This window comes from Coregonus clupeaformis, chromosome 16 (assembly GCF_020615455.1).
Source record: "Coregonus clupeaformis isolate EN_2021a chromosome 16, ASM2061545v1, whole genome shotgun sequence".
Lineage (NCBI taxonomy): Eukaryota > Metazoa > Chordata > Actinopteri > Salmoniformes > Salmonidae > Coregonus > Coregonus clupeaformis.
This window is the reverse complement of record NC_059207.1, coordinates 26,834,509-26,850,350: the sequence shown is the minus strand read 5'-3', so window position 1 is coordinate 26,850,350 and position 15,842 is coordinate 26,834,509. Positions and strand designations below refer to the sequence as shown.

General features: G+C 40.3%; 1 protein-coding gene across 1 annotated transcript in view; it reads left to right on the top strand.

The window, feature by feature from the left end:
- Positions 1 to 14,415: 14,415 nt before the first annotated feature.
- LOC121584561 (major facilitator superfamily domain-containing protein 3) overlaps positions 14,416 to 15,842 on the top strand; it is a 30,622-nt gene continuing 29,195 nt past the window's right edge. The window contains exon 1 of the mRNA XM_041900509.2: positions 14,416 to 14,467. The gene's annotated coding sequence lies outside the window, so the exon portion shown is untranslated. The remainder of the gene's footprint in view (positions 14,468 to 15,842) is intronic.

The following is a 15,842-nucleotide window of genomic DNA, read 5'->3' as shown; positions in this document are numbered from 1 at the left end:
TTTATGGAGAGAGACCGAGACAGGGTTTGAGAAAGAAAAGGGACAAATACATAGGAAGAGGGATGTGGAAAGAGAGGGAAAATGTAGAAGAGTGAGAGGGTGAGGAATTTGGTGCAGGGGGTGTGGGGGGGGAGAGGAGGGCTGACAGGTTGCTGATGGGAAACGAGAAGTGTTTGTGTACAAGTGAGAAAGAAAGACAGAAAGAAAGAGTGAGTGAGAGAGGGAAGAGGAGGAGGGATCAGCATGAGAGGGTAGGTGGGGTGAAGGGTGAATTAGGACACAGAATGGTCGGGTCACAGAGTGGTCACATGAAGCTCAGACACTACAGGCCAGGATCAGAGGGGATCACAAGGACACTTAGGAGAAAACAAGACACAACACACCCTGGGGACACGACAAAGAGAGATGTCTAGTAAATCAGTAAGCTACAGGTCTACGTACACCTTCCATAGAAAGTAGAGACCCCACACACTCACATGACCAGCCCTATTGACACACTCACACATTAATAGCAATCCCTACAGGTGTGCACTTTGCAGGGTGTCACAGAGTTTGTTGAACCCCTAAGGAACTAGGCTGAAGCACGGGAAAAAACACTATCTTGCTATTGGCAAAGGGTAAAGCAAGGCAACTTGAACCCCACCCACCCTACTCAGATGGGTCACTTTGATAAAATGCTTTTATGTTACCAACTACGTTTTACTCCCATTACCACATGAACTATAACTGTCCTCTCTAACCTGTCTACATAAATCTGTAGAAATCTGCTGCACTACAGAGCTCCATAGCACCAGGAGACCCACAACACCCCATCAATCAGGGATCCTGTTGGGCTGGACGATATGGCCAAAATAATGTTATTTATTTATTTAACCTTTATTTTATCAGGGAGTCATACTGAGACCAAGGTCTCTTTTACAGATGAGCCCTGAATTACATAAATTACAGAAAATACACACATCAATATAAATACAAAATGCAAGCAGAAAGAAAGAAAAACACGGTCATAAAAAAAAAAATACATTCATCATTAAGGTCCTCAATCAGCCTTCTGAATTGCCCTAGAGGCACCAGAACATCAAATAAGAACATTTTGAAGATTGTTCCACAAATAAGGTGCAAGATAACAACTAAAAGCTGATTTACCTAACTCAGTAGAGAGACCAAAGGAATTTCCAGAGTTAGCCATCCCTGAGACTGGGTGTGGTAACTCGTATGTCTAAAGGTTAGAAATGATGTTAGGTACAGTGGGATCTTTTGTAAAAGGGCTTTATAAATGAAAACATAGCAATATATTAACCTAGATATCAACATATCACAACATTTTTCAAATGTTTCGACTGTATGGCAGTATTTGTTGGTATTATATGTTTCTGAATAATACAAGTTCTAAATTTGTTTTATGAGTAATGCATAACTCTAGGATGGCAACAGATACATTCTAATTGGTTTAATGGGCTTTCTCCTTTCTGATTGTTTTATACTCAACCAAACTTGGACAAAACTGACTTTTCATTTATTTAGCACTGTATCAACATATCGTTATAGACGGTATTATAAAAAATCCATATCGGTATACCTTCAAATATTATATATCACCCAGCCCTAACTTAATGTCACCAGTGTATTGACCAATGATTTATATCTATGCAGTTGACAGAGCAAACAAACACTGACTATGCAATCCAGGGGAGCAGTGTTATGGACAACCAAACAGGGTCACTGGTTGGTTTGCTTTCAGTATTGAAAAAGTAATATTATACCATCCCAATGTAACCGGTGTGAAATGGCTAGCTAGTTAGCGGTGCGCACTAGTAGCGTTTCAATCGGTGACGTCACTCGCTCTGAGACCTTGTAGTAGTTGTTTTCCTTGCTCTGCAAGGGCCGCAGCTTTTGTGGAGCGATGGGTAACGGTGCTTCGAGGGTGACTGTTGTCGATGTGTGCAGAGGGTCCCTGGTTCGAGCCCAGGTAGGGGCGAGGAGAGGGATGGAAGCAACACTGTTACACCAATACTGTCCTCTCTCTTTAGGCCTCTTTGCCTTTATCCATCGCTGTCTCTGTCTCGCTCTGGGCACCATGTGGTGGTTCTTCATTAATTCATCCCCCCTTCAGCCTCCCTGCCGTCCTCCTTTTTCCCTCTGGAAAATTAACCCACATCCCCCCACACCGCTCTCTCCCTCCACTTCCCAAGCCCCCCCCTCTCTCACCCATGCTCGCCATCATCTCTCCCGTGTCTCACAGTCTATCCTCCCAGTACGGCTGTGCATGGTGGGGGGGGGGGGTGGGATGTGGGTTAATTTTCCAGAGGGAAAAAGGAGGACGGCAGGGAGGCTGAAGGGGGGATGAATTAATGAAGAACCACCACATGGTGCCCAGAGCGAGACAGTTTTGTCCAAGTTTGGTTGAGTATAAAACAATCAGAAAAAGAAGCACATATGCAAATATATATAGAACATGTTTTCCCACCACCCAAACAAACACACACACCAGTCTGATGCTGCGTCTTCCATTTCAGTTTCCATGAAAAAAACACCACAGACACAAAGACACTAATCCTTACATAATCCCCTTCTGCAGCCAAACACCAAACTCTGTCCATATCAACTCTCGCTCGCTCACACACACACACACACACACACACACACACACACACACACACACACACACACACACACACACACACACACACACACACACACACACACACACACACACACACACACACACACACACACACACACACTGCTTAACACCAAACTGTGTTCATCATAAATCTTTTTTTCTTGGAAATATAAAACTATGTACCTGTTTCTTTGTACATAAATGCTATTCACACAGCTCAACATTTCATATTTTCCAATAACGGGACTTTAAGTAGGCTAGGTAATAGTCCCTGGTAATAACCCACTCATTCCCTTTATTCATCAACAAATTAGTTGATCAGTCTAGATCAGGGTCGTCACTACCACAGCCACAATGCCATAAACCCCACTTATTTTTACAATTTCTCTTCTTAAAATGTGATTTTAACACTAACCTTTACCACACTGCTAACCTTATGCCTAACCCTAACCGTAAATTAACACCAAAAAGCAAATGTATGTTTTCATACATGTTTATGATATAGCCCATTTTCTACTGTGGCTGTGGTAACTAGTGGGAAACCTAGCTCAGGGCCCTCTTAGATAGGGCAACATTGACATCTACTGGTAAGAAATGAGACCACAGCTGAATGGAGAAAAGAAGACAGTCTTGCTTACCTCACAAATGAGGCTACAAGTCATTTGAGTTCTGTTCATTTAGGCACCAAACGGAAGAAAAATGACTGAAACAGCGAGGGTATTACTTGGATTGAACCAATATGAAACGCTTAATTTTGTTCACCATAGCAAACCGTTTTAAAATGTGTTCTGTTGCATGCCCTAGTGAACATGACCCTGAGAAAGAGATGTTTAGAATGGCGGCATCAGGGTTGTTTTCATTATTACCAAACGGAAGAAAGACTGAAACAGGGAGGGACTATAAGAGCTTGTCCAATAAATAAATGCTTGTTTTCGTTTTCCGTTGCTACATTGTGCACTAATGAATATAACCCAAAGAGGTTTTGTCATGTTTTCTCATAAGAGTCAAACAGACACTACCTGTCACTAAAACTCGATGATCCAAACCCCACTTACATAGAGAATGAGTAGAGAACTCGTTAAAGGCCATTTTAATGAAAAACGATGTGTTCAAATGCTGGGAAAGTACTGATGCCAGTCTATATGGTAAAGCTGTTCAACTTGGAGATCAATTATGAAGTGATGGAGGGGTTTTCAACATAGATATAATATATCAATATGGATGTATCTCTGTGCTTTCCAACACAGGCACAGCACATTGATGGAGTAGTCACCTAGACCTGTAGGACTATTATTAGAAGAAAACATGTTTTGTCTAAGTAATTTATGTACTAGTAGGTTTCTTATGTAGTAGCCTTGTAGTGGATCAGGTTTAGTGTACAGTAGGTGAGAGTGGAGGTTAGTGTTAGGACTTTTAGCTACTTCTCCAGTTGGTACAGTAGGTGAGTGTGCATGGTTGTCAGACTGACTAGCAGACTTACCCAGTTTGTATGTGAGAACGTAGGGCGGCAGGTAGCTTAGTGGTTAAGAGCGTAGTGCCAGTAACCGAAAGGTCGCTGGTTCTAATCCCCGAGCCGACTAGGTGAAAAATCTGTCGATGTGCCCTTGAGCAAGGCACTTAACCCTAATTGCTCCTGTAAGTCGCTCTGGATAAGAGCGTCTGCTAAATGACTAAAATGTAATGTAAAATGTAGATCGTGGTCCAGGGCGTCCCAGGTACTGACAGCAGCTTCCGCCACACCCTCCAAGGATGCACAGCGTCCGACCAGACCCCCTTCCTCCCCTCTGCCTGGCCCCTCAACAGCTCATTGTACAACATGGGGTCCCCCTACACAACCAGCTCTGAATAATACTGAGTGTTGCTGGCCTATTACTGTCAAACCACTTAAAATGGGGTGACTGGACACTATACGGTACAAATATAGCACTGTACAGGAAAAACAAATATTTGTTCCGATGTAAAAGTGGGGTGGGGAGCATTTAGTAGGGTCTGAGATCTATTTAAAATGTGTCAGTTAAAAAACAAACAAACTCTATTATACTTTCATTCACTTCAGTCCTCCATTTCATAAAATGTTTCGGCATAAAACGTATGGTCTAACACCCTTTATGATACATTCATTCATTGCAATCCCTCATCGAATAAATCCATTGAATTAGTGATGGGCACCGATATGGAAAATCTACACTGAGTATACAAAACATTAAGAACACCTGCTCCTTCCATGACATGGACTGACCAGGTGAAAGCTATGATCCCTTATTGATTTCACTTGTTAAATCCACTTAAATCAGTGTAGATAAAGAGGAGGTGACAGGTTAAAGAAGGATTTGTAAGCCTTGAGACAATTGTGACATGGATTGTGTATGTGTGCCATTCAGACGGTGAATGGGCAAGAAAAATATGTAAGGGTCTTTGAACGGGGTATGGTAGTAGGTGCCAGGCACACCGGTTTGTGTCAAGAACGGCAACGCTGCTGGGCTTTTCATGCTCAACAGTTTCCCCGTGTGTATCAAGAATGGTCCACCACCCAAAGGACATCCAGCCAACTTGACACAACTGTGGGAAGCATTGGAGTTAACATTGGCCAGCATCCCTGTGGAAAGCATTCGACACCTTGTAGAGTCCATGCCCCAACAAATTGAGGCTGTTCTGAGGGCAAAAGGTGTTCCTAATGTTTGGTATACTCAATGTATATCGATATCAGTTGCATTTTTCGATTTGATATTGATGTTATATCGGTTTGTAGAAAATACATCGCAAATGTGTGAATATTCACTTTTCTATGAAGTCTAGATAACTGACAGCGGATTGCCCATTGGGCCAGATGTGTTCTGGTGGTATAAACCTACCTAACCAGTTTTAATTGAATGAGAAGCCCATCCACAATTGATGGCCCATCAGTAGGCAATTCTTTATTATAAGCAGCCTGTTTTGTTTTAGTGTTCGTTTTTTAAAGTATGCTATGCAGCCTGTTAGGTCTGTCAGAGGACTTTGTGCATGCAGGAACAGTCATGTATGCTTTTTTACAGAATAGTGTAGGTTAACAGGAAGAATAAACCAATATCACAATATGCCTTGTTCATATCAATATCAAACGGTATCGATATCATATCAAATTGTCGATAAGGGTGCCCACCACTAAATGAAATAAATAACACATTTATATTGACATATAATATCATTGTTAAGCATATAGCTTCATTTCATCCGTCTGCTGTATCATTCAAGCTTAAAACCATAACTTCTTTCAACTAAGTACATTTACATTTTACATTTAAGTCATTTAGCAGACGCTCTTATCCAGAGCGACTTACAAATTGGTGCATTGAACTTAGGATAGCCAGTGGGACAACCACCCAATATTTATTTATTTATTTTTTAATGGGGGGGTGGGGGAGGGGGGGTAGAAGGATTACTTTATCCTATCCCAGGTATTCCTTAAAGAGGTGGGGTTTCAAGTGTCTCCGGAAGGTGGTCAGTGACTCCGCTGTCCTGGCGCCGTGGGGGAGCTTGTTCCACCATTGGGGTGCCAGAGCAGCGAATAGCTTTGACTGGGCTGAGCGGGAACTGTGCTTCCATAGAGGTAGGGGGGCTAACAGGCCAGAGGTGGATGAACGTAGTGCCCTCGTTTGGGTGTAGGGTCTGATCAGAGCCTGAAGGTAAGGAGGTGCCATTCCCCTCACAGCTCCGTAGGCAAGCACCATGGTTTTGTAGTAGATGCGAGATTCAACTGGAAGCCAGTGGAGTGTGCGGAGGAGTGGGGTGACATGAGAGAACTTGGGAAGGTTGAACACCAGACGGGCTGCAGCGTTCTGGATAAGTTGTAGTGGTTTAATGGCACAGGCAGGAAGCACAGCCAACAGCGAGTTGCAGTAATCCAGACGGGAGATGACAAGTGCCTGGATTAGGACCTGTGCCGCTTTCTGTGTAAGGTAGGGTCGTACTCTGCGAATGTTGTAGAGCATGAACCTGCAGGATCGGGTCACCGCTTTGATGTTAGAGGAGAACGACAGGGTGTTGTCCAGGGTCACACCAAGGTTTTTATCACTCTGGGAGGAGGACACAACAGAGTTGTCAACCGTGATGGCAAGATCATGGAACGGGCAGTCCTTCTCCGGGAGGAAGAGCAGCTCCGTCTTGCCGAGGTTCAGCTTGAGGTGGTGATCCGACATCCACACTGATATGTCTGCCAGACATGCAGAGATGCGATTCGCCACCTGGTTATCAGAAGGGGGAAAGGAGAAAATTAATTGTGTGTCGTCTTCGTAGTAATGATAGGAGAGACCATGTGAGGATATGACAGAGCCAAGTGACTTGGTGTATAGAGAGAATAGGAGAGGGCCTAGAACTGAGCCCTGGGGGACAGCAGTGGTGAGAGCACGTGGTGCGGAGACAGATTCTCGCCACGCCACCTGGTAGGAGCGACCTGTCAGGTAGGACGCAATCCAAGAGTGAGCAGCGCCGGAGATGCCCAACTCGGAGAGGGTGGAGAGGAGGATCTGATGGTTCACAGTATCAAAGGCAGCAGATAGGTCTAGAAGGATAAGAGCCGAGGAGAGAGAGTTAGCTTTAGCAGTGTGGAGAGCCTCCGTGACACAGAGAAGAGCAGTCTCAGTTGAATGACCAGTCTTGAAACCTGACTGGTTTGGATCAAAAAGGACATTCTGAGAGAGATAGCAGGAGAGTTGGCTAGAGACGGCACGCTCAAGAGTTTTGGAGAGAAAAGAAAGAAGGGATACTGGTCTGTAGTTGTTGACATCGGAGGGATCGAGTGTAGGTTTTTTGAGGAGGGGTGCAACTCTCGCTCTCTTGAAGATGGAAGGGACATAGCCAGCGGTCAAGGATGAGTTGATGAGCGAGGTGAGGTAAGGGAGAAGGTCTCCGTAAATGGTCTGGAGAAGAGAGGAGGGGATAGGGTCAAGCGGGCAGGTTGTTGGGCGGCCGGCCGTCACAAGTTGCAAGATTTCATCTGGAGAGAGAGGGGAGAAAGAAGTCAAAGCATAGGGTAGGGCAGTGGGAGCAGGACCAGCGGTGTCATTTGACTTAATAAATGAGGATCGGATGTCGTCAAACTTATTTTCAAAATGGTTGACGAAGTCATCCACAGAGAGGAAGGATGGAGGGGGATTCAGCAGGAAGGCGAAGCTGACAAAGAGCTTCCTAGGGTTAGAGGTAGAGGCTTGAAATTTAGAGTAGTAGAAAGTGGCTTTAGCAGCAGAAACAGAGGAAGAAAATGTAGAGAGGAGGGAGTGAAAAGATGACAGGTCCGCAGGGAGTCTAGTTTTCCTCCATTTCCGCTCGGCTGCCCTGAGCCCTGTTCTGTGAGCTTGTAATGAGTCGTCAAGCCACGGAGCAGGAGGGGAGGACCGAGCCGGCTGGGAGGATAGGGGACATAGAGAGTCAAAAGATGCAGAAAGGGAGGAGAGGAGGGTTGAGGAGGCAGAATCAGGAGATCTGAGGGAGAAGGATTTAGCAGAGGATGATAGGATGGAAGAGGAGAGAGTAGCGGGAGAGAGAGAGTGAAGGTTGCGACGGCACATTACCATCTGAGTAGGGGCAGAGTGAGTAGTGTTGGAGGAGAGCGAGAGAGAAAAGGATACAAAGTAGTTGTCGGAGACTTGGAGGGGAGTTGCAGTGAGATTAGTAAACAGCATCTAGTAAAGATGAGGTCAAGCGTATTGCCTGCGTTGTGAGTAGGGGGGGGACGGTAGTTTCCTTTCCGATAACTCATGTAAAACATAGTATTGCATGCCATTGTGAAAAAGTGTATTCACATTGCCCTCTCATAAGACTGCTTTAGAGAACAAGCACACATAAACACCACAACTGCTACTGTTTTTTAAAAGGCATTCATCATTAGTCGACGTAAACACTATTATTTGAAATGGTAAGAATGAACCCTCAAAATTGTGCCTCATCTGACAAAACACACTTCAGCATATCCTCTCTTATTTTGACATCAACCACTCCAGTTACATGCTGCTCATCTGATTCAGTTGTCATAGAGCTTACAATATCCTCATCTGATAAACCTCTACCACAACTTTCTGTCTCTAAGTGGTAGTATTCATTCCCAATATCTTGGGTGTCTGAGATTTGATTGGGCTGCACCACTGACACCATCATGTCAACACTTGCCTACATCAGGATGAAGATCAGAAGCAGGATCTTTATCCTCAAAAGTGTGTATATTTACATATTATTTTGGCAGTATGAGGGTCTTCTCTGAGCAGTTGACATTCCTTAATTTAAACTCTCCACAGGCAATAGGTTTTGTACCTGAGCCTCATTTACATTTTCTGTTTGTACCATTTAGTTTGATTTCACCTTGTTGTCACAAGTAATATAATGTATAAATGTTCTCTCTATTCTTGTCCCACATATTCCTAAGATTTTTGAAACTATGTTTAGTGACAATGGGTTTTCCAATTGGCCATTGCAAAGTTTTGGCAACTTACTCCCAAAATGTGAAATCTAATTTTTGATTATGTTGCAAAACTGAATATATTATTATATTATTATGGTGGGGGATTGTAATACTGTTTTAAATAGCTCAATGGACTGTAAAGGAAATCACACCACAAACAATCACCCACATGCTCTTAAGGAAATTGTGAATGTCATGGATACATTAGAACTAGTAGATATATGGAGGCTTAAATATACTGATCTAGTGAGATATACATGGCGGAGACTGAATCAAGCTAGTCGTCTTGACTTCTTTCTTATCTCATTCTCGTTGGCACCAAAAGTAAAAAAAGTGTTGATAGGGGACCGAATGCGGTCGGACCATCATATAATAGGCATATACATTACTCTTACTGAATTTCCACGTGGGCGAGGATATTGGAAATTTAATCAAAGCCTATTGGATGATAATTTATTTATAATTAGTACAAAGGAATTTATAACTGACTTTTTCCAACATAACATAGGTACAGCGAATCCCCTTATTGTATGGGACACCTTTAAATATGCCTTTAGAGGCCATGCAATTCAGTACTCATCTCGAAAACAAAAGCAATTTAGGTCAAAATAGTTTATACTAAGAAAGGAAATAGAAAGTCTAACAGAACAGATAGATGGCAATAAAAACTGTAACATAGAGGCTCAGAATAAATTAGAGGAAAAACAAAAAGAAATGGAGAAACTTATTCAAGAAAGATCAAGTGTAATATATTATAAAAATAAAGTAAACTGGATGGAATATGGGGAAAAATGCACAAAATTCTTTTTTAATCTTCAACATAGGAATGCTACCAAAAAGAACTAAATGAAACTGGTTACAATTGACGGAGTCACCCATAATTCACCAAATGATATTTTGAAGGAAGAAACAAAGTACTTTAAGCATATGTTTTCTTTTCAGTCGCCTCCATCTCCTCTAACTGAAGCTAATTGTAGAGATTTTTTTTCTATTGATAATGTCAAATTAACAGCCACACAGAAAGACTCATGTGAAGGTGAAATTACAGAGGAGGAACTTCTGGATGCAATTAAAGACTTTAAGTCTGGGAAAACTCCAGGGTTGGATGGCATACCAGTCGAGGTATACCAAACCTTTTTGATATACTAAGAGGACCGTTATTAGCATGTTTTAACCACTCCTATGTAAATGGTAGATTATCTGACACTCAAGAAGAAGGTCTGATCTCATTATTACTGAAACAGGATACAAGTGGAAAATATAAAGATCCAATCCATTTACAAAATTGGAGGCCCCTTACACTTCAGTGTTGTGATGCAAAAATCCTAGCAAAATGTATAGCGCATAGAATTAAAAAGGTATTGTCGGATATTATTCATTCTAATCAGACAGGTTTTTTACATGGAAGATACATTGGAGATAATATAAGGCAAGTATTGGAAACAATAGAACACTATGGAAAATATGGGAAACCAGGCCTGCTATTCATAGCAGACTTCGAAAAGGCATTTGATAAAGTTCGACTGGGGTTTATATATAAATGCCTGGAGCATTTCAATTTTGGAGAATCTCTTATAAAATGGGTCAAAATCATGTATAGTAACCCTAGGTGTAAAATAGTAAATAATGGCTATTTCTCAGAAAGTTTTAAACTGTCCAGAGGAGTGAAACAAGGTTGTCCACTTTCGGCATATCTATTTATTGTGGCCATCGAGATGTTAGCTATTAAAATCAGATCCAATAATAATATCAGAGGATTAGAAATACAGGGCTTAAAAACAAAGGTGTCATTGTACGCTGATGATTCATGTTTTCTTTTAAATCCACAACTATAATCCCTCCACAGCCTCATAGAGGATCTAGATACATTTTCTAACCTCTCTGGATTACAACCAAATTTTGACAAATGTACTATATTACGTATTGGATCACTAAAAAATACAATTTTTACATTACCATGTAGTTTACCAATAAAATGGTCTGATGGTGATGTGGATATACTCGGAATACATATCCCAAAGGAAATAAATGATCTCACTTCAATACATTTTAATAGAAAGTTAGCAAAAATAGATAAGATCTTACTACCATGGAAAGGAAAATACCTGTCAATTTGTGGAAAAATCACCCTGATTAACTCTTTAGTATTATCCCAGTTTACCTATTTGCTTATGGTCTTGCCTACGCCTAGCGAACAGTTTTTTAAATTTATATGAGAAAAAAATATTCAATTTTATTTGGAACGGCAAGCCAGACAAAATTAAAAGAGCATATTTATATAATGAATATGAATTCGGAGGACAGAAATTATTAAATATTAAAGCATTAGACCTATCACTAAAAGCTTCAGTCATACAAAAGTTATACTTAAATCCGAACTGGTTCTCAAGCAAATTAGTAAGATTGTCTCACCCAATGTTCAAGAAAGGCCTTTTTCCCTTTATTCAGATTACAACCTCTCACTTTCAGTTATTTGAAAAGGAAATAATCTCCCAAATGTCACTATTTCTAAAACAAGCCATAGAAAGTTGGTTGCAATTTCAATTTAATCCTCCAGAAACGACAGAACAAATAATGCAACAAATATTGTGGTTAAATTCAAATATACTAATTGACAAAAAACCTTTCTTTTTTGACAGAATGTTTAAAAAAGGTATAATCTTCGTAAATGATATCATCGGTAGGACTGGTGGAGTTATGTCGCACATGCAGCTGACAAAAACATATGGAAATGTCTGCTCTACCCAAAATTACAACCAAATAATTGCAGCCTTACCGCAAAAGTGGAAGAGGAAAGTGGAAGGGGGAGAAAGTAAGGAACTTGTCTGTCGGCCTTGCATTAAAGAACATAATTGGTTAAGGAAAACTGTGATAAATAAAAAAGTATATCAGTTTCACTTAAGGACCAAAGGATTGACAGCCGTCCCATATAGATTGCAAAATAGTTGGGAAGAGATCTTTGACGTACCGATCCCATGGCATAGTGTTTATGAACTGACACACAAAACGACACCGGATTCAAAAATTTGAATCTTTCAATTTAAATTATTATATAAAATTCTTGCTACCAATATAATGTTATTTATATGGGGGATACAATCTTCCCAGCTCTGCAGATTTTGCTGTGAAGAGACAGAATCATTAGATCATTTGTTTTGGTTCTGTCCATTTGTAGCTTGTTTTTGGACACAGGTCCAGGAATGGCTAAAGGATTGCAATATTTACCTGGAACTAACCTTGCAGATAGCATTACTGGGTGATCTGAAAAGTCATAGTCAATGAATCAATAATATAATAATACTTTTAGCAAAAATGTTTATTTTTAATTCACAATCTGTAGAAGCAATGAGAATAGAAAGGTTCAGAACTTTTGTAAAACATCACAGTACGGTTGAAATATATATGGCAAATAGAAATCCTATATGGATGGTGTTAAGAGATAGATGGGAGGTATTGAATAGAGTTGAAGGATGGGACTAATAACAAATAACAACAAATAATAACAAAGATAGCTAATAATGTAAGCATACTGTGTCCATAATAAGTATATAGGTTGTATGTTGGGAGCTTTTGTGAAAGAGCACAGTTAGAAAGATATGGCATATAGAAGCAAACCGGATGGACATCATGAAAATGATCGGAGAGGTTGAGAGTAGAAGAAGTTCAGGAGCAATAAAAAAAAAAATATATATATATATATATATATATATAATAGAATTATTGTAAAATTAACTCTGTCCATAAGGTGTAGATAGTAAGTATAGACCGGAAGTAGAGGCCTGGGCATTGTTGTTCACTAATTTACTCCAAGTATGGAAAGGATGGTGGGGTTGAAAAGTAATAAAGGGGAGTATATATATAAAAAAATAAAAAAAATAAACATGGGGGATTGGAAGTGATGCAGACAATTACATTGATAGAAGATACAATCTATCTGCAATATTAAGCTGATCCATCCCCCCCCCCAAAAAAATAAAAAATAAAAAATAATAAAAAATGAATGTATTACCATTGAAATAGCATGGTAATCCAAAAATGTATTTTCCCAAAAAAAAATTATGTGATTCTTAACTTTCGGATCTTCCCCAACATCCCTGCCACCCCCATACAATTTATGTTTCAGATTTGATGGTTCAACAGCATTATTTTAGTTCATAATATGTTGTGTGAAATTACTCTGCTCTATGCATTTATAAGTACGGTCAACTCCACAGTTAACTCTATCACCACAGACAACAGCGTCACTATCAGTCCACCCTTTATCAGTCCCTCCACAGATAAATTGCATTTTCTGGACAAATCAAAAATGATTTTCAAAAAAAGCCTTTGACTCACCTCCTGAAGTGTGACTGTACACAGCACAGCCATTAGTTAGCCAGCACAAAAAGGTTTGCATCAGCAAGAGCAGGGCAGGCCAGGGCTCATGATTGGGATATCCATTGCAGTGTGTAATGCATTGTAACCTAGTTTTATTTACACCATCCCAGCAGCACAAAAACTCAGCAATGAAGTAATTAAAAATATATAGAAAACTTTGCCCTGTGCTTGTCTGAGCATGCTCTTCGTATAGCCTAGGCCTGTAGCCCATTCAAAACGGGGTTGTTCGAGCCCTGAATGCTGATTGTCTGAAAGCTGTGGTGTGTCATACCGTATACCATGGGTATGACAAAATATTTATTTTTACAGCTCTAATTACGTTTGTAACCAGATTATAATAGCAATAAGGCACCTCTTGGTTTGTAGTATATTGTCAATATACCACGGCTAAGAGCTGTATCCAGGCACTCCATGTTACGTTGTGCCTAAGAACAGCCCTTAGCCGTGGTATATTGGCCATATACCACACCCCCTCGGGCCTTATTGCTTAATTATAGGCTATGGATCATTTTAATTGAGACCACACTAAATATAGGTGCACCAGCAGAGAATCAGGGATAAGGCACAGCACATACATCGGCATACATACATTTTACTTCGACACCTAGAATAATTTTCTCTATTTAAGAAAATATGTAATTTATTGACCTATAGTGTATTGAGACCAATGGAGTGGGTGGTGTAAAAAGTGTTGCTGGGCATATAGATCTCAGTCCACCATGACATAACACCATATATATATTCTACAGACTTTACTGAGTATTCCCTACAATACTTTTACTGTGGCATTCATTTGACCTTGGAACATGTTTTAAACCCCACATTTAATGCAAATGTCACTTAAATATGAACAAATATGAATCATTGTTAATGTTTAGACAAGTATTTTTTCATATATCATGAATAACTACAGTTTATTGACACGTTTCTACTATTACTTGGGGGACTTTTATTGTGAAAAGTTCCGATATTCCGTGACCCGGAAGTACAATTTTAGTGTTGCTGACGAAGCGCCGATAACAGGTTTTCCCTTTCCAGTATGTAGATAGCTAGCAAACAACACAACTATCAAAACTGATTGCACTCAGATTAATGTTTTATGATATAATATTTATACAAATTCACCACCGAATTTGCTAGCTATTGGCACGCGCTGATACTTGTTCTGAATTGGTAGTATGACAGCGTTAGCTTGAGTACTAGCTATTTGACCATGCATGTTTATTGTTTTTTGCTAGTGCTATAACTAGCCAAGTTACCGATACAGTATTATCAGTTTAGCCTGCTACTATCTAAAGGTCAAGTTTGGGGCGTAAAATGATATCTACACTATCACATATGTTATACATTTAATTAAAAGGAAAATGAACATTCTTGCTTGTGAATAAAGCATGACAGCTGTCTGATGCATCAGTATGCAAGAATCTATACTGAACAAAAATATAAACGCAACATGCAACAATTTGAACGATTTTACTGAGTTACAGTTCATATAAGGAAATAAGTCAATTGAAATAAATTCATTAGGCCCTAATCTATGGATTTTACATGACTGGGCAGGGGTGCAGCCATGGGTGGGCCTGGGAGCTAGGCCTGCCCACTGGGGAGCCAGGCCCAGCCAATCAGAATGAGTTTTTCCCCACAAAAGGGCTTTATTACAGACATAAATACTCCTCAGTTTCATCAGCTGTCCGGGTGGCTGGTCTCAGACGATCCCGCAAGGGAAGAAGCCAGATGTGGAGCTCCTGGGCAGGTGTGGTTACACGTGGTCTGCGGTTGTGAGGCCGGTTGGATGTACTACCAAATTCTTTAAAACGACGTTGGAGGCGGCTTATGGTAGAGAAATGAACATTAAATTCTCTGGCAACAGCTCTGGTGGACATTCCTGCAATCAGCATGCCAATTGCACATTCCCTCAAAACTTGAGACATCTGTGGCATTGTGTTGTGTGACAAAACTGCACATTTTAGAGTGGCCTTTTATTTCAGCTCATGGAACATGGGACCAACACTTTACATGTTGCATTTATATTTTTGTTCAGTGTATAATGTGCTTCTACCACTGAGTGTCCTTCATTTAATACATATACTAAAACCCCAAACTATTTATCTTGAGGACTATTCCATTTGCTCATTATTTAATATTTATGTACAGTACCAGTCAAAAGTTTGGACACACCTACTCATTCTTTATTTTTTACTATTTTCTACATTGTAGAATAATAGTGAAGAAATCAAAACTATAAAATAACACATATGGAATCATGTAGTAACCATTTTTCTTTGAAACAAATCAAAATATATTTTATATTTGAGATTCTTCAAAGTAGCCACCCTTTGCCTTGATGACAGCTTTGCACACTCTTGTCATTCTCTCAACCAGCTTCACCTGGAATGCTTTTCCAACAGTCTT